This window comes from Protopterus annectens, chromosome 2.part1, assembly GCF_019279795.1.
Source record: "Protopterus annectens isolate FY-2018-M chromosome 2.part1, PAN1.0, whole genome shotgun sequence".
NCBI lineage: Eukaryota > Metazoa > Chordata > Ceratodontiformes > Protopteridae > Protopterus > Protopterus annectens.
This window is the reverse complement of record NC_056729.1, coordinates 1289357868-1289382307: the sequence shown is the minus strand read 5'-3', so window position 1 is coordinate 1289382307 and position 24440 is coordinate 1289357868.

Here is a 24440-nt window from a genome sequence, read left to right as displayed (position 1 = left end):
CCCTGCACACTACAGACGATGTGCATTACCACCACTCCATGGCAGATATACATAGATCCCAGGTTATCACGTACAGATCATCCAGCACAAACATTCAATAGTGCTGATGTCGACTGCAAAAATTATGATTTTGAATTCTGGTTTTTTAATTTTTTACTTCTCCTGGAATACATTTCTGAATCCTTTACTTTAATTTTCCAATCTTTTTTTTTTAAATCTTTAATTAGATAATTGATGCAATCTTTAATTAATTATAATAATTTATATTGTTTCAGCTATTTGAAGCAAACAAATTTGACATTTTCTGCTCAACTATGCAACACATATTAACTAGAGAATAAATAACATTCATTTCATAAATACTTTTGATAATATATACATGAATATAAATACTATCAATGAGATATATACCTATTATTCACACAATGTTGCCCTTGCAAGCAAACCCATTTCCCTGAATATATTTAGAAACATTAATAGTGCTGATGTCCACAGACGTATATGTTCACATCTATGTCCACCTCTACATCTACATATATCATATATATTATTTGTATACATAGATACATGGACATATATATATATATATATATATATATATATATATATATATTTATACATGCATACATACACACATATACATGTACACACATATGTAGATATGGCATTTATATCACAACAGCGGACCACATGACAGCAATGCATTAGACAGGAATGAAAAGGAAACTACATGTGCCACCTGCATCATGTAGTGTTGTTACTATCAAGGCACATGTGTTATGTTGCATCACATGGGTCAGACTGTATCAATGGTAAGAGTAGGGCTGCTGACAGTTACTCACCAGACCTATTGGTGAATGTATGTGTTGACAACCCAGTGTCTTGACAGAATATGCGGGCTGTGGACACTATATAGGTCAGCAACAAAACACACTGAACACATCCATCAGCTAGACACCCACAGATACCAGCACATACGGTATAACTGCCAAACACACACACCTGTCATGCCTTGGAATCGAGCTCCTACCTGTCTAGTCTACCACACTACAGCATTATGCAGTAACAGAACGTGCTACCGAGTTCCAGCAGCACCGCACTCCTACAGGCATACATCTAGGTGGATGACATCATCCACAAAGACAAAGACGCCGATAGGGAATGTATGGGGAGTGAGCCATCTAAAAGCATTACTCTGTCCCAAGGCAGCTGGAAACACACATAGACACACACTTGGTAGGGCTGGGAGTCAAACATACACCTAACTACATTATCACACTACAGCATTACGCAGTTACAGAATGCGCTATCAAGATTACTGGAACACAGCACTCCCAGAGGCATACTTCTAGGTGGATGACATCATCTGCAAAGGCAAAGATGCCGATAGGGAATGTATGTGGAGGGAGCCATCTAAAAGCATTACTCTGTCACCAGGTAGCTGGAAACACACACACACACACACACACACACACACACACACACACACACAGACACACACTTGGCAAGGCTGGGAGTCGAACATACACCGAACTAATTTATCACACTACAGCATTACGCAGTTACAGAATGCACTATCAAGATTACTGGAACACAGCACTCCCAGAGGCATACTTCTAGGTGGATGACATTATCCGCAAAGGCAAAGACACCGATAGGGAATGTATGTGGAGTGAGCCGTCTAAGAGCATTACTCTGTCCCCAGGCAGCTGGAAACACACACACACACAGACACACACTTGGCAGGGCTGGGTATCGAACATACACCTAATTACCTTATCACACCACAGCATTACGCAGTTACAGAACACGCTATTGAAATTACTAGTACACAGCACTCCCAGAGGCATACTTCAAGGTGGATGACATCATCCACAAAGGCAAACATGCCGATAGGGAATGTATGTGGAGTGAGCCATCTAAAAGCATTACTCTGTCCCCAGGCAGCTGGAAACACACACACGCACACTTGGCAGGGCTGGGAGTTGAACATACACCTAACTACCATATCACACTACAGCATTACACAGTTACAGAATGTGCTACCGAGATGACTGGAACACAGTACTCCCAGAGGCATACTTCTAGGTGGATGACATCATCTGCAAAGGCAAAGACGCCGATGGGGAATGTATAGAGAGTGAGCAGTCTAAAAGCATATTACTGTCCCAAGGTAGACGTAGACAAACACACGGCAGTGGTGTGAGTGGGACAACTGCCTATCTATGGAGCACTATTACAACACTACATAGATACGAGACGTGCCACAGACAGTACACCCTTCAAGACAGTCAACCAGTGTGTTCAATGTAGGCATCCATCCTGATGTGGGGTATGGACATCTGTTGCCTGGATGACCACCATCACTATACAGGATGTCAATGGCCATGCCCATACACAGAGGCACATCACCGACACAATTTGTCACTGGGCATGCTCACACACTTAGTATTACACGTCCGTTTGGAATGTACTGTGTATCCATCTACACAAGGGCGTACTGGGCATGCTCACACACTTAGTAGAAGCGAAGGGCTATCTTGCATGCACACGGAGTCTAAACACGGAAGGGCACAGTTTGGAATGTACTGTGTGTCCATCTACACAACGGCGTACTGAAAATGCTCACGCACTTAGCAGTTGCAAAGGGCCGTCTTGCATGCACACAGATTCTAAACACGGAAGGGCACAGTATGGTGTTACTGTCCCCACGTACATGAAGGCCACTCACATGTACTGACCAGTACACACTCAAGAGCCATCACAGATGTCTCAGGTGCAGATCACAGAGGTAAACGTCGCATTCTACTATGTAGCCCTCAGACATCACCATGTCCTTGGACCAGCAACACACATCCATGCATTACCACAACACCGTGTGACTCATTACCAGTGGACTTTACATAGGTCTACAGCAACTGTGCAGACTACACATGTACTGACAGGGTTCCATCATGTGTTATGCAATGCAGTGATACCACTGTACATAACTAGGTCAGTTCTACACATAACAGGGGCCCTGGGTCTTACACAGCTGTGACAGATGACTGTCACTGTACACCAAAGAACACACATGTTTGGATATGACATACATGTAATCGCAGTGGATATGTGCATGGACCACACACACAACACACACCACATATGTACATAGTATAGCTTTTGCTGTCCTCCATGCAGACAAGTGGCTACAGCAATCACACACATGCACATGGTAGGTAGGTCCATGGCTGTTGAATGCTAACAGTACATGAGGTAGCAATGTTGACCGAGGAAACATTCCCTCTGTACTTGTTACCCATGACACCCATCATATCATACCACAGTCCATGTGTTATGTATGTCATCACACATGTCCACCAATTGCAATGCATACAAACATGGCTACATGACAGGCATGTAGGACCAACACACATGTACATGTAGTGGTGTGCATGCAGCTACCATGCATGTGCAGTAGCTGATGCATGTACTTCATCTGTGCCTAATTACAACATGCAGTTGCAGTGCAGCCCCATCATTGACACCTGTATATGGTGAAATACTGACAGTACGGTAGGATGTACATCAGGTATGGATGGATGTGTGTACATAAAGTGGTGATCCACCGTTGCAGATGGATGTTTGCCGGGGACGGCTCACAGGTGTGTCACAAGCCATCCTACCATTACATGTGCAAACATTACTCAATGTTACTGTGACTTGACGGTGAAAAGATAAAACCTACACAGTGGTCGCGTGTTCCTGACTGTAAGACACTTGACACCTGTAACACTTATATCTTCCCATGTGCATATAGAAGCACAACTGCTGAAGGTAGCGTTGGTACACATAATGCAGCCAATACTGCTGCATATCTGTCAGAAGTATCATCATATAGCAGGTGTATCATTCACAGTACTGCCATGTGTGTTTGCTTGTGTGACCCTATATGCCACATATGGTGGGGAATACATCCCAATTCTTACACACCCCTGTACACTGCTGTAGAGATCTGTACATACTGCAGTGTGGAAAGCATGACGTAGGCAGGGGCGGTGTGTGTATCACAGACATGTCAGCTATCCGTATGTGAATGACATTTGTGGACTCCACAGTGTGTGTGTGTGTGTGTGTGTGTGTGTGTGTGTGTGTGTGTGTGTGTGTGTGTGTGTGTTTGTATGTATGTATGTATGTATGGCTGTCTGGTGCATGGAGTGAGGGTGTATGCTACCATACAGAACAGACAGGGTCCCTAACCCCTCATGGTGATGCAGTCTACTACCCTGTTGATGCCATCGGTCTCAGCCTTTCATGTCGGTGTTTCATTTCATTTGTATATATTGCACATGGGTAGCCAGTGTGAATGATGGGAGATGCGACCTGTATATCATGACTGGACCATACATCATGTGTACATGTGTTAACTGGCCACAGGGCGAATAGATATATGCATTAACATGCCTGATACTGATGACAGTCTCACCTGCAACGGATTGATGTCTGTGCGGCACGCCAGAGGTACCTGCATAGGGGTGACACAGCAGTTTGAACATTATCCACAACTGTATGACAGCCACAGGGTGCACTGTGCATGTTAACACATTCGCCTGTACAATAGTATATAGTATGCACATGTGTGCATACACAGGGTAGCATACTGTAGTATGCAGCATGTGTGTAAACATACCTTGCATATGATGTTACATTACATATTGTACAGTGACACATGCAACTAAATGGGATATAATAGTCATATGTGCAGTAGTGACTTACCAGGCAAATCCAGGCTCATTGGTTGGGAGACACCCATCTCCACGATGGCAGCTAGTGTTTGGGGATGCTGTTCTGAGGGTGTCCCCAGGCTGGCCAGTAGCTCCTTGGTGTGTGTGAGTGGGGGCTGGGTTGGTGGCCCACCACCTGTTCCACCTTGTTCCCTGGTGATTGCAGTGGCACGCTGTTTCGCATGTCGTATCAAATCCATGCAGTGTCTGTGCACCTGCTTGTAGGTGCGGTTATGGCCACCCACATCATTAACCCTCCTGCAAAGGTCCTGCCACAGGTCGTCACGCTGCTGGGCATGCTGTGGCACATGGCTGAACAACACCTCATAGTTCTCATGGAGGTACGGTATGAGGACATCATCCTCCTGGTGGCTGTACGCTGGTAGGTGTGAATGAGGCATTATCTGGAAGGCATAATGATGGTGACAGGTCACAGTATCACAGAGATGTACAGTGATACAGCTGCACATACATTTGTATTAAATCTAGTACATCTGCACAGTTATCTTTGTAAATCATCATGACACTGACACGACTGACATGTTTGTGTCACACACATGTAACACCCGTTATGCATTGGATATCATCACCATATATGTGTGTCACCTCATTACATTGTTCATACTCCATGTGAATACTGTCTTGATGTGGGCATGTCTGTTTGCCTGTACTGGTGTTCTTACCTATCAGCACATGCCTGGATGTGTCCATGGGGATGCTGTTGACCTTGATGCTGTGTATATGTCACATATCAACACATACACTGCCTTAATGGACATGAGCAGTGACAATGCACACATACCCATGGAACCTTTACATATATGTGTTTTGCCATATACATCTACACGGCACTGTACAGCAGTTCAACATCCTGCCACGGATCGCCTGTATTGCACATGTGATAGACATGGGACAATGGCTATCCGGACATCATTCGCAGGGATGGTTATAAACTATAGCATGTACAGGCAAGGTTTCCTAGCTGTATCCGACAGCCATTTTGCCACCGCGAGGTGCATCAGTGCCACATTACTGATCCAGACAGTTAATAATACATCTACCATGCGGTCATCACACCATGTATGACAGAGATGACATGTGCAGCTTTGATGGACAGGGTTGCATGGTATGGCGGGAGTATGTAACATGTATGTCACAGGAATCTGTCCAGCATGTGGCAATCCTTGTAGTAGGATGGTGGATGTCCATGACATATGTCTTTCAGATCAGGATATGTATGTGTAGCATGTCCAACATCACAGTGTAGCACATGCCTTTATGCAAGGTAGCCAGCATGCTGCATAGTGGAGGTGAGGATTGTGAAGGCTGGTATTGCCCATCCACACATGGTCAATACCCCTTAAAGGTGATATGGCATCCGATATTGGTCACCCAAGTGCTGAGTATGCCTGTCCAATGATCTCCATGCTCATGGATGGCACCCTGTCATGACATGGGTGCCTCGTATGACTACCTAATAGGCCTGGAGATGTCACCAACTCAGGGAGGTAAACTGCACAGCACCATCCCTTACACAGTGTCCATAATGTTGACCGCTGCCTAGGTGGTAGTTAATGGGTACGAGGTTATTCACCTAGCGGTGACAATGCTATTATCAGCTGTCAGATTGTGCACATATGTCACACACCTCACACACAAAGCCCATTCTGTATGTTCTCCACAACACTGAGACAGCTATTGCTCCTAGGTCATGGCCATTCACATCCTTACATACACAGATGCCTCCTATTTGTCTGTGTGGTATGGGCTACAATGAGGGGGGAGTACAAAACATTAACCCTGTTTTACTGTAGCTGTCACTGGTGTGATATGCACGTGTCACTCTGAAACCTTTTGTAGTGTTGATTCGGTCAACAGGCCACTGGTAGAACACTCCTGTGACATACGAAGGTACTTCTAGTATACTCAGTGTAGCTGGAACACGGTATGGGTGATGATGTCCTATGATCTGTCACAGGTATGCTATGCAGTGTGAAATCATCCATACTGTCATCTACTTCTGTACTGCTAACATCTACGTTGATAAAGGTTCATAGACTTGCAGACCATACTCAGCAGGGTAATAGTGCAGTGCCTCCAATTATGACTGTCATCTCCACTGCTGGGTTGCAGTGGGTTGATATTATCCAACACGCTATCTGTATTGCATATTCCTGCTCAGCACTTGTTCAGAACTTGCGAGCACTTCATGAGCTACAAATTACTATAGCACCCATTCCAACTCATTTCTTACAAGTACACTGCCTGTCCTTACATTTCCAGCTTGCTTACAGTACAACAGCTGTTTTACACACGTAACTCACATATCTTGTGAGACATGGTTGAATTTACAGGCATGTCCAACTTTCACATACCAGTGCTATTGCCTGTCTATATGATGAATATGGCGAACATGTGGCAATAGAGCAATTGTCTCATGTACACAGTCAATGCTCACCTCCCAACATACGACACTACAGTCTGTGGGAGATGCACATATGTAGCCATGCTGGGGGTAATGCTCTCACCAACCCAGACTGAACCTGACATTCATGTGGGGACGTGTAACATTTGCAACACACCCCACTCATCACATAGTCTCACAAGATCTCCACCACCACAGGCCACACATAGTATGAGTACGACATGTGCAGAACCACATTATACTCTGTGTAGGCACCAGAGGCAGCCCCCATCACCAAACATAACAACAATTACTTATAGCCCACAGACTCATGTGTGCCCATCAAATACAGCCAATAGGGTGTTAGAACATACCCAACACACTAGTCATAGGTGACTCTGTAGGCAGTCACACTGATGTCCCACTCAGCAGGCTACAAAAGGCAATAGTCGCTTACATCTAGCTGTCGGGTAACTGGTTCTGCAACATAACCTATGCACCCATGCCACACCTCAGCAGGTACAATTTGACTGTCATTCTCCATGTTAGTGTGACTGCCCTGAGATGTAACTTCCCATACTACATGTGCAGGGACATGCAATAGCTCTCTGGTCTTGTAGCCCAGAAGGTATCAGCCAAGCCCTGGGGAGCATTCTGCATTCATCCAGACTAGATACCACTGTACAACAACTGACTGTTTCACTTTAACAGTTGCCTATGCTTCTGCTATCATTCCACAGCCATCCAGTATCTGTCCGCTTTGAATGACATGGTCAACAAAACACGATGCTTTGGCACAGATGACCTGCACCTGTCAGCCCTGGGAGTACAGATAGCATGTAAGGCTCTTGCTGCTCCTATACTGCCTGTCTTGCACAGTTTCCAATAGCATTCACCACCAGAATGAGAACGGGCAAGCAAAACATGGGGTCATGTGACTCAATGCTTGACATCATCTCTGACGCACGCAGGCAAGGCACTCCTTATAATGGACCACTTCAATATCTCTGCAGTGACTGCGACCTGCCTCTAGGCTCCGCAGAGCACACCTGCACTGACAGGTTATACACAGTCCACACCTTTCAGTCATGTAACCTGGACCAGAACACCCACGGCTGAGGTGTGTCCATATTTCACTATGTTGTACACACCTCCTGGCTGGTTACTTAGCACAATGCATCAGAGGTGATCCACATGCAACTAACTGTGGCCAGAACTGTTATACACATTGTAACATGCTACGGATTCAACAACATACCCCACGGTTACCGGCCCTCATTTCTTGGTGCTGGACAGTAGGGTTCAGACAGGTACTACTGATGTGCAACTGACACTACCCCACACTTAACTGGGATAGCTACTGACACATTAGGCCAACGCTGTCCAAGATTCATAACCTCTGCTCAGCTGGATCAACCCATAAACACCACCACCAAGACCAACAATATCCTAGACATGGACATTACCAACATGTCACTGGTGTTCCACACCTGTGGTTATCCCCTCGATGGTAGTTTCCGAACATATGCTAATCACCCTTGTTATCCACATCCCAGCACCACACCCTTCACGGCATACACAGTACAAGATTAGTACAACGCCTACTACAAACGTCTTATGACAGCAGTAGTAAACATCATGACACCCGTACAGATGGACAATGCACATACAAACACTGAAACATACCCCAGCGCACTTCATTAGCACTTACACGACTGCATGGATCATGCTATTCCAAACAGAGCCATGATGGTACCCACCAGATAATGGATGCCACTCTGGGGGTCCAGTTCCATGGACATAATGTACAACAAAAGGTGGAGGCTGTTGCAAAGTTGAGTACAATCCCATGGGTGGAGTAGCTCACTGGTCAGCCTCAGTAGGGCTCCGGGATCCCTTATCACATCCTCCAAACCTAGCTATGTAAACATTATTGCGACACATTCCAGGGTGTACCACAAAGCATTATGGAGGTATGTCAGTAGTCAATGGCAATACCCACATTTGCTCTGACACACAATGGTTACTCAGGAACATTACAGAACCGAGTGATGTTGGCAACATCCTGGCAGATGGGTTCAATGCTACCTTTACACCCTCTCACTCCCCACAGGGCTATAATCCATGCATGAACATTGCGGGGTCCCTGCGGTCACAACTACACAGTTCCAACCTGCACTCTCTAAAGCCTGGAACACAGACTCCATGTGACTGTCTAACATCTCAGGCTGTGATTTACACAAACCTCAGAACAACATGACTCCCCACTTGGCCACCAGATTCACTAATAGCCTTGCATCAGACATTGTGGCCCCTGAATGGTGCACAGCAACAGTTATCACACTCCACACAGGTGGCGCCACAATGAACCAGAGGGACTATCGCCCTATACGCCTGACTGGACTGTTCTGCAAGGCTATGGGGCACATCATCATGGAAGACATTCACAGATACATTGGTGGGCTCCAAACCTTTGATGCCACCCAGGTTGGACTTTTTAGGGCCAGACCATGGCTCCTACACCTGGTGGACTCCTTTGATATAGTTACCAGGGTAGTTGATGATGGTAAGGGGGTCCACACAGCCTACATTGTCCTCTCATTGGCTTTCAGCACTGTTCACCATTCTGGTATTGACAGCATACACATCCACCTTCACATCGACCCCTACATCTCAGGATGTTATGCAAAGTGGCCATGGACAGGACCCACACAATGAGGGTAGCATACCATAGAACCTACTGTATTTCAGTTATACTTGGCATACCACAGTCCTCAGTCATAGGGCCCTTCATGTTCGGTATATGCTTCCCTGAAGTACAGGCTAGCACAGAGGGACTTTCCCTGACTAGGTTTCCAGACAACTGCATACAAGGTGCCATGATTGATCCACCAGCTGATACAGACTTCCTCCATAAGGGTGTCACTGTGATGGATACCTGATGTTGATAACATGGCCTCAAGCTGCATGACACATGGTGCATGAACATCCCCTTTAGATTACACCAATCACCCACTGACTATCACATAGGTGGTAGTCCCCTACCTACATGTGACATTATACGGGATCTTAGTACACATGTATGTAGCACCCACTCCTTTGATAACTATATTGCCAATGTGGCATGGATATCCTTCTACGTGGCCACCCTTATCTGTACTGGGTTTGTAGCTGGAACAAAGGCACCCATTGTACCTCTAAACTCCTGATGTATACACACATTCAAGGGTACAACATCCCGTTTAGGGTGTATCTTACAGAACAGCAATGGCTTTACATACCTCAACATTAACACACCATGAGGATTATTGAGCTCCGAAGGTTGACGTATGTGGCAGAACTACGGACACCACAACTGTACACATTTGCATACTGCATACTCAGGGGAGACCTCTGCTGAACATACAGAGCCCATGTCCACAACAATATTCATGGATATACTCCACATAAGCGACATAAGCAAAGGCCACTGAGAGCAACATGCTCATGGATATGTGCACAAACGCAATGATGAGTGGGATGTTCTTGAGGGTTACATTCCCAAACCAGACACTCACCATGCTTTAGAACATGATTCCTATGTACATCACGCAGGGACACTCAGTAGCACTGTTTATGAGATACCTCACTTGGTGGATGGGAGACACACATACGCCAGGGATCACTGCAGTGGCTGTACTGTGCAGAGGTGCAGGTAATACATGGCTCTGCTGTTCACAGACAGGACACTACCCTAGAGAGGTGCCGCCGGTGTAAACACTGTAGTTGGGCTTACACATAGACTTGCCAGACAGCATAGTACCTCACTATGAACCTGTGAAGCTATTACATGTCCTTTGTGCATGGTTAATTGAGTAGCTCTTCCATTTCGATTAGCTATCATGCTGTTACAGTGTCCCGTGACTACAAGCCATATGTATCCTGTTATTGTGTATTGTACATGCCAATAGATGATACCTTTTGTTTGCATGATATAACTGTTATGCTGTGTAGAATACCTGACATATCTACCTACAATACTGTACATTACACATATTTTACATATTAACCCATAATGCAAAGCATACTTGCACAACAGGACCACCTTAGGCATGTTATTGTCGTTATATGCCCATACACATGCCTACTGTGACAGTACATAAACATATACTATCCCCTGCTATGGCACGTACTTGTTGGACATACCCTACCACTGACGGCAGGTGGTGTGGAATTGTTCTGTTTAAAGCCCTCATGTAGCATCCCTTGTGGTGTCTGTGATGTTTACCTTGTGGCCTACATCGGGACACACAAATTCTAGAAGCGTTACTATGCTCAGCAAGACATCACTACATAATACCTTTTCCCACTTTATGTATTGCGGACACTTTTAATTAATACAAAACAGGCTATACATACACTAACATACTGAGTGTTCTACATACCTTATTAGCCCTCCGAACTTTCGTAAATATCTCTGTTACACCTTTACTGTTTAAACAGTTCTATGGTATGAGCATACAGTTTGAATGTCTGGCAAGTCATCCTTATATACATCGATACCTGTAACATGTGGTTTCCTGCCACCAATTGGTGCTCCTGAGTAAATTATTACATGAACATCAGCTGTGCAGCTACTCCATTTGCCAATTACGCGGCAACAGTGGGGTATAATTGAATTCACCACTTGGGCGTTGCCCTTTTGCCCTACCTTCGGGGAGACGGCCTGTATGTGTTTTGTTGTGTGGAATTGCAACTGCTATTTGTAGAGACACGGATATTTTGGATTCATGTCCCCCGTGGATTGTGTGTGACGGTTAGAGTATGTGGTTCTACATGTGAGTGTACCTGTCATCTCAATCATCTGATAAGGGACTATTGCAAACAAAACATGTAACATCGCTGTCTGTTCCATTATACAACAGCTATGATTTCACATCGCCTTTACAAATGGGTCTCTCACAAGGTATATTAACACTTCTGCAGATGTAATTGAGTGAGTGGATGTTTGTGATGTTATTACAGTCTGTATTGCTATTGATTCGTGTGTGGGAGATGTAGGTGGGTGTACATAGCATATACAGGTTTGTGGGGACTGCATTTCTACTTATTCCATATATGTTTGTGGGCTTCTTCCCTAATTGAAGACCTATCAGTTAGTAGACCAAAACTATGGTTGTTACGGGCTTATACATTGGGCCGTTGTCAATTGGTTTCTATATAGTATGCAGGTGAGGTTGATACTTCCATACCTCCAGAAATACAGCGATATGTAAAGGAATGTTACTAAATGACAGCTGTCCCGTGTATTTCTGTTACAGATATTTGCACTCATTGCAGTTGTGTTGGTGACTGAACCTCTTTGGCATGGGTTGCCTCCTTTTCAAATGGCCATAGTGGGACATTTGCAGGACACACATCAGTGTTTACAGGCCAACACATACCCACGGTCAGTACACAGGATAGCACATACTTTTATCCTGAATACATACTTATTCTTGTAGCACTTTAGCTACTTATCATGTTTCATGTAACATTTACGTTTTTTAGATACAGGCATAACTATTTAATGCAACTATTACATAATATATGGGACATAATTATGTCCTACAATCTCGGACATTTGCCCTTTTTAATATTTTTTGTCATGACATGACTGCCTAGGGAGGGGCTGTCCCTCTTAAAGTGGGACAGGTGGTAACCGTATGCCTACGGCCAGCTATAACCACACCTACTGTAATGATCTACTTCCGAGTTAGCACTAACAGACACATGATGCAAACACACACATTACAGTCCCATGGAAATGCCCATGGCACCCTCAACACACACATACACAGACTGCGGCAATCACAAACACAGTTGAACACAGTACCTACGTGGACCGCAACACTGGCAGTGATAACTAAATGTCCCTTTATATTGTGATAATATTACACGCGGTTCTAGTGTTCCGGTACTGTGTTCTTTCAGTCTTTCAGCCTCGTGATTACACGTGTCGGTATGTGACACATTCCATAGTTGGCAGTATCCTATTTATTTGTACCTCCATGGTTGTGTACATGTCATTGACCTACCCACATATTTGCAGATATAGGTGAATCCGTATATACCAACATATATCTCTCTATCACCCTTTCTATCTCTATTATGTATATGTATGTATATGTATATATATATATATATATATATATATATATATATATATATATATATATATATATGTGTGTATATATATATATAACAGAGAGAGTGACAGGCAGAATACATCTTTCATTGTGTACATGTCAGTGTATACTGTTACCTGGACTTCACACGTAAGTGTTTGAACCTGTCACGTTACACACCTGCCGTTGGTACATCTTGGGTAGCTTAGTGTTAGGTGATTGTGTACATGATTGCGTGTTCTACTCCTGGCAGTGGTCATTTTACCCTTTAGAGCAGGCATTATTAGTACAGGGATGAATAATGCTGGTTTCATCTGTTCTGGACATCATTGACCGTGATCTGCGTAATATTCAGAGAAGCTTAGCCCTGTTTCGCGCATATCCGTATAGTCATATTTAAATGATGCTTACCAGCACTGGGCAACACATATTCCTGCTAACATGTGCTAAACATGATCTGATGACCTGCATCCAACATGCATTATTCGTGCCTTCGGGATTACGTTACATCCCTTGCACGATGTGGGACCGGGAACATGCACGACAGTCACTGCATTTACCACTTGGGCATCTGGGATTTGAACACGTGTTATGGTGTTTTGTATGTGGACTGTACTATGGCTGTTACTCCATACTGCAATCAAATGGGTAACTCACTTAGTTTACATATGGATGAGACCTACTAATGGTATGTCCAAGTGATGTTTAATGGATGTGCTCCAGCATTGGATATGTATGTATGTCACAGTGAGCCACACACTATAATGTGCTACACCTTCACACAGCCATAGGTGGAGCATGCTGGGGTGACAGATACCTGTCATGGATACACCCCATGCTTTGCCACTACATCCATGATTACATTATATGGAGCCCCTCATTAACGCACCAGGGAATCCATGCAGAGTGTGTGGGGTACAGTGATTACACACATGGATCCTGCAATTGGCTCTACTCCACTGAGCGACAGTTGGTTACTCGATGTGGTGGTGATAGCAGACACTGTTTGCCTCGATTGATGAATGGCCTCTGACAATCGGGCATGTACCTACCGATGTACCTAGGAACCTATACACACAGCACCAACATATGCTGATAGGTGCATGTACTGTTCAGGTGTTGACATTCCTTGTTCCAATAGCTGTTGTGTGTACAATGGTTGAGGGCTGCCTATGTAGGATTCACACAGTAGGCCACCTATACATTACAATTTACAGATGGTTGTGTGTGTGTGCCATCCATTTTACTGTGTGTGCAGGTGGAGAGGTGTGTCAGTCCATAGGGGCCTACACTGTCAGAGTATGTGCTATACGTTCCCTCTTTGCCAAGCCATAGGCATATTGGGCACACCTCCATCTGCCTACTGGGGCTGGCACAGGGTGTTCGTGATCTAAATCCCTCTGTGCCTGTGATGGCCTTGGCAATTGCGGTGGGCTGTGAGGGCCTTCACCATTTTGTCCCTGCTGCAGCTGTTTCCGCAGGATCATATTATGTAGCATGGCACATACTATGAGGATGTGGGCACACATGCCTGGAGAGTACTGCAAGACTCCACCAGATATGTCCAAGCAACGGAACCGTGATTTCAGCATCCCAAACACATGTTCTATGATGATTCTGGTTTGTGCGTGTGCTTCCTTATGGTGTTCTTGCATGGGTGTGTGTGCATTTCTGATGAGAGTCAACATCCGTGGCTCCAGTGCATAGCCAGAATTCCCCACAAGGTGGCCATGTGGGTTGTCCCCCCTGACAAATGCCTGATACAGCTGTGAGGCATGCCAGATGTGGGAGTCATGGTAGCTTCCAGGGCTGCCAGCACACACATCCATGATAATGCCCTGGGCATTGCACACGACCTGGCAGTTGATGGAGTGGTATCCCTTGCAGTTTATGTAGCGCCTACCATGCTCACCGGGTGGTGACTTGATATGTATGTGCGTGCAGTCTATCGCACCCAGTACCTCCAGGTAGTGTGCCACATGGTGGAAGAGACGCATATTGCTGGCCAACTCCTCCCAAGTTTGGGGGAAGTATATATGCTCATTGACATGTGGTAACATGGCATCCAGGAACTGGTGTAGTACCCTGGATGCTGATGCCTGTGAGATCCCCATTATATCTCCAGTTGGTCTTTGAAAGGTATCTGTGGCTAGTATTCGTAAGCTTACACATACCTTCGTGTCCACTGGAATGGGTTCCCCTCTGTTGTTTCTGTATCTCAGGTGTGGCCGGCACAGCTCAACTATTTGCTGTAAAATGTCCCTGTCCACCCTGTAACGCTCCACTATCTCCAGATCATGTAGCCCCTGGTAGGTTACCCTTGGTCTGAACACTCCCTTCTCCTCCGGGGCCTGCAATGGTTGTCAGCATCATCCTCCACAACATCGTCAGTCTCTAACACATGGTGATGAATCAACAGTGTAGTGTTTGGGAATACACAGGTGTGTATGGGGTGCTTTCACGCTTTATACTATTGTGCTGTGAACACCGATGATGTCATAGGGTGTGTATGTATGATCGTAGCTACAGGGTATCTTATGTGTTTTACGACATGAACTACTATTGTGGTGCCTTTGGTGTTGAATTACATTTGGCTGCCGTGGATTACCTCTTGCCCTTCCCTTTACATTTCTTCATGTTTCACCTCCCATTTTCTGGCATGCATCCAGCAGCCTGCTTTCATTTGTACTTTCTTACACCTGGCTTATCTTGCGTAATGTGTTCTATGGCCGGTCTACTGCAGGTTTGCTTTGCTCTGCTATGACAGTTCTCTTTTCTTTGCAATCCGACACCTCCCCTATCCTGTTTTGCAGGTTTCTGCGAGCAGACTTGTCAGCTGCTGTCGATTGCCCACTGTGAGTTAATAGGTGTTAATTGCTCAGTTGTACTCCAATTACCCTACTGCGGCATTTCCTTATTTTCTTCCCCTGACCTTCCTGTTTGAGCTATGGTGCGCGGCGCGTGCCTCTGCTTACTGGGTTTCGGGCATGTTTTCCTCCCCGTACACATGCGCTTTCTGGCACCATATGTGCTCTTAGCTAAACAATGCTATACCTACCTCCCCACTTAACAATGGCCAGGCCGGATTTGCATTGCTCACAGTGTGCTTACAGCTACGATAGCACACCCCACTGCTGATGTCATGTATACCTCTAAGCCACTCCTCAGTGTTGTAGTGCTGCGCCGTATGGTACATCCTTAGTCCAGTGGGACATTTGCGATTCACTATTACCTGCCTCATTTGCATGGCATTGACTACTAATTCCTAGTTACTGCGCCGAACACTGTCACAGACCCTTAGCAACCCCTGCATCTTGGTTGTGGTGTACCATGCATACCATTGAGTATTATGGTGAAATCATGATTTGTATTACATTGCGATTTTATGACATTTGTATATATTTTCTTTGTGTTCCCATTTGTGCACACATGCCCTGTGGTTGTACTTTGCGTTACTGTAGACATGACATTAAATGTTGTTTTTTAGGTGTTGTGCTTAGCCATTGGCATATGTTAACTTTGTAATACATGAGACTGGTCCACTTTCATAGCTCTGATGTTCTGTTTGGAAAAATGTAAACCGTGTTTTTTGGTTTACATTTCTGTGGGCTTACGCTACGCCTGCACCACTTCATGAATCTCTATGTACCTTCATTTGCATGGTGCGGCACTGCACATGGGGTGATTAGCATACTTAAGCTGAGGGCTGTGCAGATCTGGCGTACGCCGGTAGTGCACGTGGAATTGGATCGTACCTGAATCGCTCGGTGGCCATGTTTGGCATTATACCGCCTATGCTACACCTGCGCCTGGGGCAAGCTTCATGAATCCCGGGGTTAGTTTAAGTAGTACATTGCTAACAGTATGTAAATGAGCTTAAAAATATTATAGCAAATTTAACGGAGGTTGGTATAATGGTCATGGTGTTTATCTTACAAGGTGCAGGGTTTGATTCTCATATGGGATAACTAGCTAGGCTAAAAAAGTGGCCCACAAGGGGAGTTAGCCTAGTACTAACCTATAATGACAGAATACAATATAAACATGCATGCTTCAGGAATACTTTTTTTTTTTAAAATATATATGAGGTACATAAGTCATGTAGCTTTACAAGGTGAGTCACTACTGAGAGACCAAAATTTGTCATGTAGTTTTACAAGTTAGGTCATTTGAAGGAACAAAGATTAATAAAGATGAGACAGATAGTGGGATAGCCCTATGTGGGTTGAGCACTATTTGGGCTAACATGTGTGAGATGAGTGGAAAAAATAGGAAGAATATTAGCTGGGAACAATACAATGGCATAGCCAGTTATCATTTAAATAATCTTTCAGGGTAAGTTTTAAATGTAGACAGGTTGGAGTTTTTAGTTATCTGCTGAAGAAGGGTGTTTCAATCTTTGGCTATTTTATGGGAGTAGAGAGAATCTCCGTGCTAGTTGTGAGACTGGGTTACTTTTAGCATTACTTTGTTGGATGGCCTGAGGAGTCTACAGTTTGTGTTTGGCTGGACTAGGTTTGATAGAGCTGGGCAGTTGGTAGGGTTGAATATGATTTTATGGGCAAGTGAAAGTTGTTTTAGTAATAATAGGTTGGGAAGGTCTAGCCAGCTGAGCTGTCGGAGAGCAGTGCAGTGGTGTGTTCTGTGGGGTTGGTTGGTGACAAACTTAGCTATTCTGTTATAGCTGGAGCCTAGTTTATTTAGGTCAGTTTTTGATGGGTTAGTAAAGACCTCAGAGCAGTATAGGTGGGCGGATAGTAAGTGGGATCTTGCAGTGGCCAGTCTAGCTTGTTGTGTAAGATAAGGTTTAAACCTGTATAGAGCGCCTAGTTTAGAGTGGATTTTTTTGATGGTCAGATAGATATTTATCAAAGGTTAGTGAGTCATCTATGGTTATCCCTAGCAGCTTGGTGTGAGTAGTGGGTTTGATTTTTGTGCCATTGTTAGATAGTATGGAGAAGGACTGAGTACTGGGTTTGGAAGATTTGGTAGAGAACATTATGAGCTTGGTCTAATTTGGATTTAGAATGAGTTGGTGACTGGTGAGGTACTTTTCAATGTCCTGGAATGATGATTGCATTTTGTGTTAGAGTTCTTGTGGGGAGTGAGCTGAGCAGATAAGAGAGGAGTTATCTGCATATTGAATAATGTTGGGTGGCAGTATATAGGTTGCTGCTAAATATTATGAAGAGGAGGGGACTAAGCATGGAGCCTTGTGGTACCCCTGTGGTGACTGGTAATAGTAGGGAGAGGCTATTTGTCCATTCAGTGGCCTGTTGACGGTCAGATTGATAACTGTGAAACCATATTAGGGGTATGATATTGAGACTAAGTGGCAAGTTTGTTAAGGAGCAGCTGATGAGACACTGTGTCAAAAGCTTTTGACAAATCTAAGAAAATAGCTGAGTCTAGTTGTCAGTCAGAAGCTGTTCTTCCTCTTGTTGTATAATTTATTAATGCTAGATGTCCACCAGGAAGACTTGTTTTTTTCTTGAGGATCTTGTTTTTATCCAATCAGGTACAGCAGTGTCAATACATGTGTATAAGTGATTGCAGAAAGCATTTGTGTATACCTTAGTATAGCTGTCAATGCCATCTGTAGGAACAGGAGTTTGGAAATTATTTATGCTATCCATTAGGAGGGGATAATTAGCTTTGATGACATTTTTAGTCTGATTTCACCCAAGAGGGGTTCAGGTGTTGTAGCTACTTCAAACATGAGTGATTTGTGATCAGATTTAACCAGTGAGGGTCCTATACTTGTGGTGGTACAACAGTCACCCATGTTGGTGAGGACCAGGTCAAGAATATTTGAGCCCCTTGTGGGGTTGCATACTATTTGTTTCAGGGCATTCGAGTTAACAAAGTCCAGGAACCTTTGTGTGAGCATGTTGCTACTTGTGTAACTTTCCCAGGCAATGGAGGGATCATAAGATTAACGGGATGTCTTGCCGGCTCAATCAGGTGTACTTCTTCAAGTCACCAGGGTCATGGATCAGGGTAAAACTGTACACACCACTTATCTAGACCTGGCCAAAACTTTTGACATAATCCCCCACTCATGGATCATATATAAACTTATTGAGTTAAGCATAAACTTCCATATCATCATACGATTAGCAAACTGTCTTAATGACAGGACACATGTTGTCCAGATAGGTGAATCCAGTTCTGATAAGAAACCAGTTACTAGTGGTGTACACAGGGCTCAGTGTTGAGACATCTCCTATCTGGTATTTACTTCCATGAAGTGAAGGTCAGTGGTGGGGGCCTGTGGTTCAACAAGTTCACCAATGACTGTAAGCTGGGAGCAATCACTGAATCCCCAAATGACTGACGCCAAAGCCATGGTCTGAGACTAAATGCTAAAAAAATAGCTTATCATGCCCTTCGGTAAATCACAAATTCCTGCAAATTATAATATTGATAGCACACCCCTAAAAGTAGAGCCAGTGGTTAGGGACCTAGGAGTTCATATAAATAGTAACCTAAACTTTGACCAACAGGTAGCTATAATAGGTAGGAAATCCTTCTGTGTGGCTTAACTTATAAGTAAAGGCATGGCATCAAGATAAAAGGAAGTCATAGAGCCATTGTACTCAGCCCTCATCAGGCCCATAATTGATTACAATGCTCCCTTCTGAGTGTACCTAACCAGACACATACACCAACTGGAATGGCCTCAGAGGTTTCTCACTAAAAAAAAAAAAAACAAGAAACATAAGGAACATGACTTATGCTGAGTGACTAAAGGCACTATCCCTTTACTCCTTTACCCCATCTTATATAGTTTATTGAGAGGTAACGTATACCTGACCTACAAGGCATTGTCTGATCAGGCCCAGAAGAAAATGTTATACAAGGGTTACGAGTTCTATGGACCTGAAACTTATCTGTGACTTTAACAGAACTTGCTGTGAGACGGATTCATATTCCAAAGGCTACCTTTTTTTTTTGGAATAAACTTCCCATCTTAGGTTCATAGGTAGGTACTAGGCTATCAGCCCAAGGGCCTACGTAAGCCTAGCCAACAAGGTTCCATAGCTTACGCTACTCAAGAAAGTTATTTTCCTGTGCCACTGTCCAGCAGAGACACAGAAGTGATCCTTGGGGTGAATTTCATATTTCCCATCCACTCATCAACATTTTTCTTGAAGAATGCTAAGAACGTTGCTTGACATAGATGGATAGCCTGTTCCAGAGTATGGAAAATCTCTGGGACAGGAATCTATCACTCCAGCATGTCCTCTTTATTGTGGTGACAAGGTTTAGGTCCCTAGAGCATGTAGCTCAGAGGGATTGGGATTTCTTTAGGTGTAGCATGTCCAACATCTCTGGGTTTGACATAGCTTTATATGTTAGGCAGAGATCACCTCGGAGTAGGTGATATGCTATGGAGTAAAGCTGGAGTTTTTAGAGACGGTCAGTGTAGGGCATCTGTTTCATAGTTTCATAGTTTCATAGTTTAGTACTAGGCTATCTGCCCTGGGGCATTTATAAGCCTAGCCATAGTGATGTGGCTTTTGCCACCCCATGTAATGGTACAAAAGTGTACAGAATAGATTTAGAATTCTGTGCCTCTGTCTAGTAGTGACACAGTGAAGACCCCCTTACATAACAGTATTAGTTTACTGTGCCTCTGTCTAGTAGTGACACAGAGATGACCCCTGGGGTAAACCTACGATCTCCCATCCACTTGTCAAGATTTCTCTTGAAGAGAGTCAGTGAGGGGTTCTGCCTCACATGAACTGGGATTCTGTTCCAGAGTATGGGAAGTCTCTGAGTTATGAATCTGTCCCTCCAGCATGTCCTATTCATATTTGTGCTGAGGTTTCAATCTTTAGCGCTCGTGGTTCTGATGGATTTGGATTTTTTGAGGTGGAGCATGTCCATCAATTCCTGATTGGACATGGCCTTGTACGTCAGGCACAGATCACCTCTGAGTAGGCGGTATGCTACTGAATAGAGCTGGAGTTTCTTTAGTCTGGCAGCATATGACATATGTTGGAGACCCTTGATCCTCTTGGTGAGGTACTTTTGGGGTCTCTCCAGCTGTTGCAATTGCCGGGTGAGGTACATACCAAATGGGGCATTGTACTCAATCATGGGCCTGATAAGGGAGGAGTATAGGGGTACAATGACCTCCTTTGATCTGGATGTGAATCCCTTCATGATAAGGTGGGCAAGGTAGAAAGTCTTTGTAACCACTTTGGCAATGTGGGTGTCAAATGAGAGGTCACTATCAACTTGGGTCCCCAGGTCTCTGATTACTTTTTCTGTACACAGTGGGTTACTGTCTATGTGATAATTTGTGGGTACTTTGTTTTTCCCAAAGGGGATGACTATACATTTTTTGGCATTTAGTTTAAGGCCATGACTCCGGCACCAGTTGTCCATTTCAGTGAGGCCTTTCTGTAGGATGTATGTGTCAGCTGGTGTATCGACAATGGCGCCTAGTTTGCAGTCATCTGCAAACTTTGTCAGCCACAACCCCCCCATGTTTGCTTTCACATCTGAGAAAAAAATGCCGAACAAGAGGGGTCCCAGGACAGAGCCCTGTGGGACACCACTTGTGACTCTCTTTGAGTCTGACATGGCTCCAGCGATTTTGACTTTATGGGTTCTATCCTTCAGCCAGTTTGCAACCCATCTTGTGAAATATGGATTTACATTTAAGTTGTTGAGCTTGTCTATGATGCCAGAGTGGGGTATTGTGTCGAAAGCTTTAGCCAAGTCCAGGTAGGCTGTATGGACTGTCTTGCCCTTGTCAATGGCTCTAGTGACTGTTTCAAAAAAGTCAACCAGGTTCAAAAGGCAGGATCTGCCCTTTACATAGCCGAACTGGGTAGGATCAAATGTCTGTAAGTCCCCAATGTCTCTGTTTATGAGTTCCATAATGATTCTTTCCATAGCTTTGCAGACCAGGCTGGTTAAGCTTATGGGGCGGTAGTTACCAGGGTCTGTAGAGATGCCTCCTTTGTGGAGTGGGACTACTGTTGCTGTACGCCAGTGTTCAGGTACATATCCTGTAGTAAGGCTAAGGTTAAATAGCATTTTTATGTGCGAGTTTAGCTCCTCTTGGAGTTCACGTAGCACGCAACCCGGGATACCGTCAGGTCCCATTGATGCTGTGTTTTTGGCTTTGCTGAGGGCGGTTCTCACCTGGACATCTGAGATGACAGGGAGGTTACATTCAGCTGAGATAAGTATTTCTTCTTTTGGGGGTGAGGGAGGGGAGAAATTTGCACTGAACCTGTCTGCCAGAATGTTGGCAATATCTGTGGGTTCAGTGTATTTTCTGTCATTGTGAACTAACTCTGAACATATCTGAGGGTTTCCGCCCAGGTTTCTAACATAGCAGAAGAAGGCCTTGTGGTTATCTTTAGTGTCCATAGCGATTTTTCTCTCAAAGTTGGCCTTGGATGTTTTTATGAGAGAACGTAGCTTTCTACTAGTGCTGGTCAGAGATGCCTTCTCTTTATGGGATTTTGCTCTGTCGTGCAGTAGCTTCCTTCTTTTGTTATACAATTTTTTATGGCTGGGGTCCATGAGACAGAATGCCTGCCCTTGGTGGAGAGGGTCTTGGTTTTATTTGGGATTGCATGATCCATGCATTCTTGGAGATGTCCGTAGAAAGCATTTGTGAAGGATTCTGCATTGTGGGATGTGGTTTCCACTGGCCCAGTGGGCTTAAAGGATACCATCTCAGTTTTAAGAAGTGTAAAGTCGGCTTTTGAGAAGTTTTTCACTGTAGTCTTTTGTGTTGGGGGTGGAGGTAGGATATGTATATCCAGGGTGATTAGTTTGTGGTCAGATCTCACTAGTGAGGGGTATACTTCCGGTGTGGAGCACTTTGTCCCCATGTTTGTGATGATCAGGTCTAGTATATTATCTCCCCTTGTGGGAGAGGTGACTAGCTGCTCCATTGCATTTGAATTTATGAATTCCAGGAACCTTTGGGCTAGGGTGTTTGGGCTAGAATAATGCACCCAGTCTATGTTAGGGTAGTTGAAGTCTCCCAATATGATGGTGTTTGGTGAGACATTCATATCCTCCAATGTCTTCAGGAAGGCTGAATGGGGTTCCTGAGATTGGGAGGGTGGTCTGTAACATGCTACCAGTTGTATAGCAGTTTTGCCTACGGTTAGTTGCACCTGGATGGTCTCTGATGCTTCATGTGTTGCCACTAACCTGGAGGTGTGGGTGTCCTTGATGAATATGGACACTCCCCCTCCCTTTTTGGTTTGGCCCGAGTTTTGAGGCCGAAAAGCATGATACGAGGTATAGCCTGGTAGCACTGGGGTGCTCTCAGGAGCCTTGAACCAGGTTTCAGTTACTGCACAGACAACAATGTTCTCCATACTGAGGAGTGCTTCGAGAGCCTGTATCTTGAGATTTAGACTTCTGGCGTTGAGCAGCATTACCCTTAATTTTTTTCCATTTTTGTTTTCTAAGGAGGTGGGTTTGTCTTTTGAGCCTTGCCTAAAAAAGGCACTATGGGGGTGGCAAGAGCCTTAGCCAATATCCGGAAGCCCAGTGGTGACAGATGCAAGCTGTCCCTTGCGAAGCAGCGTGGCTTGTCCAGCATGTTATCCCAAGCAGACAGACATTGGATCCCCCTAGAATGACACCAGTATTTGAGCCAATTATTAAAGCTGATCATCTTGTCTTTGTATTGTGGCATCATTCTTGGTGAGGGCAAGATGCTGCTCAGGGTCAGGGTCATACCAGCCTGGGTTACATAATCAGAGAGCTCCTCTATGTCTCTTTTCATGTAGTCCAGGGAGGTACGTCTCAGGTCATTCACGCCAGCATGGAAAATGACAGAGTCATATTTGTACTTGCTTTGGAGTGACCTGAGTGCGTGTGTTATGTGGCGGATCTTAGCTCCCGATAGGCAGCTCACCGTTACCCTCTCCTTGTTCAGCCTGGTAAGTGGAACGTCAGTGTGTCTGACTATAGAGTCACCTATTACTAGTGTATCAGGCATGGTGTTTGGCCTTAAGGGCTGAGATTATTTGACACACTGATTTATTGAAGTATGTGTTGCATGTGTTATGTTTTGAGGTGGTGGATTTTTGGGTGTCTGCTTTGGGAGCCTCTGTTGTTTTGGTAAGTTTTTTGTTA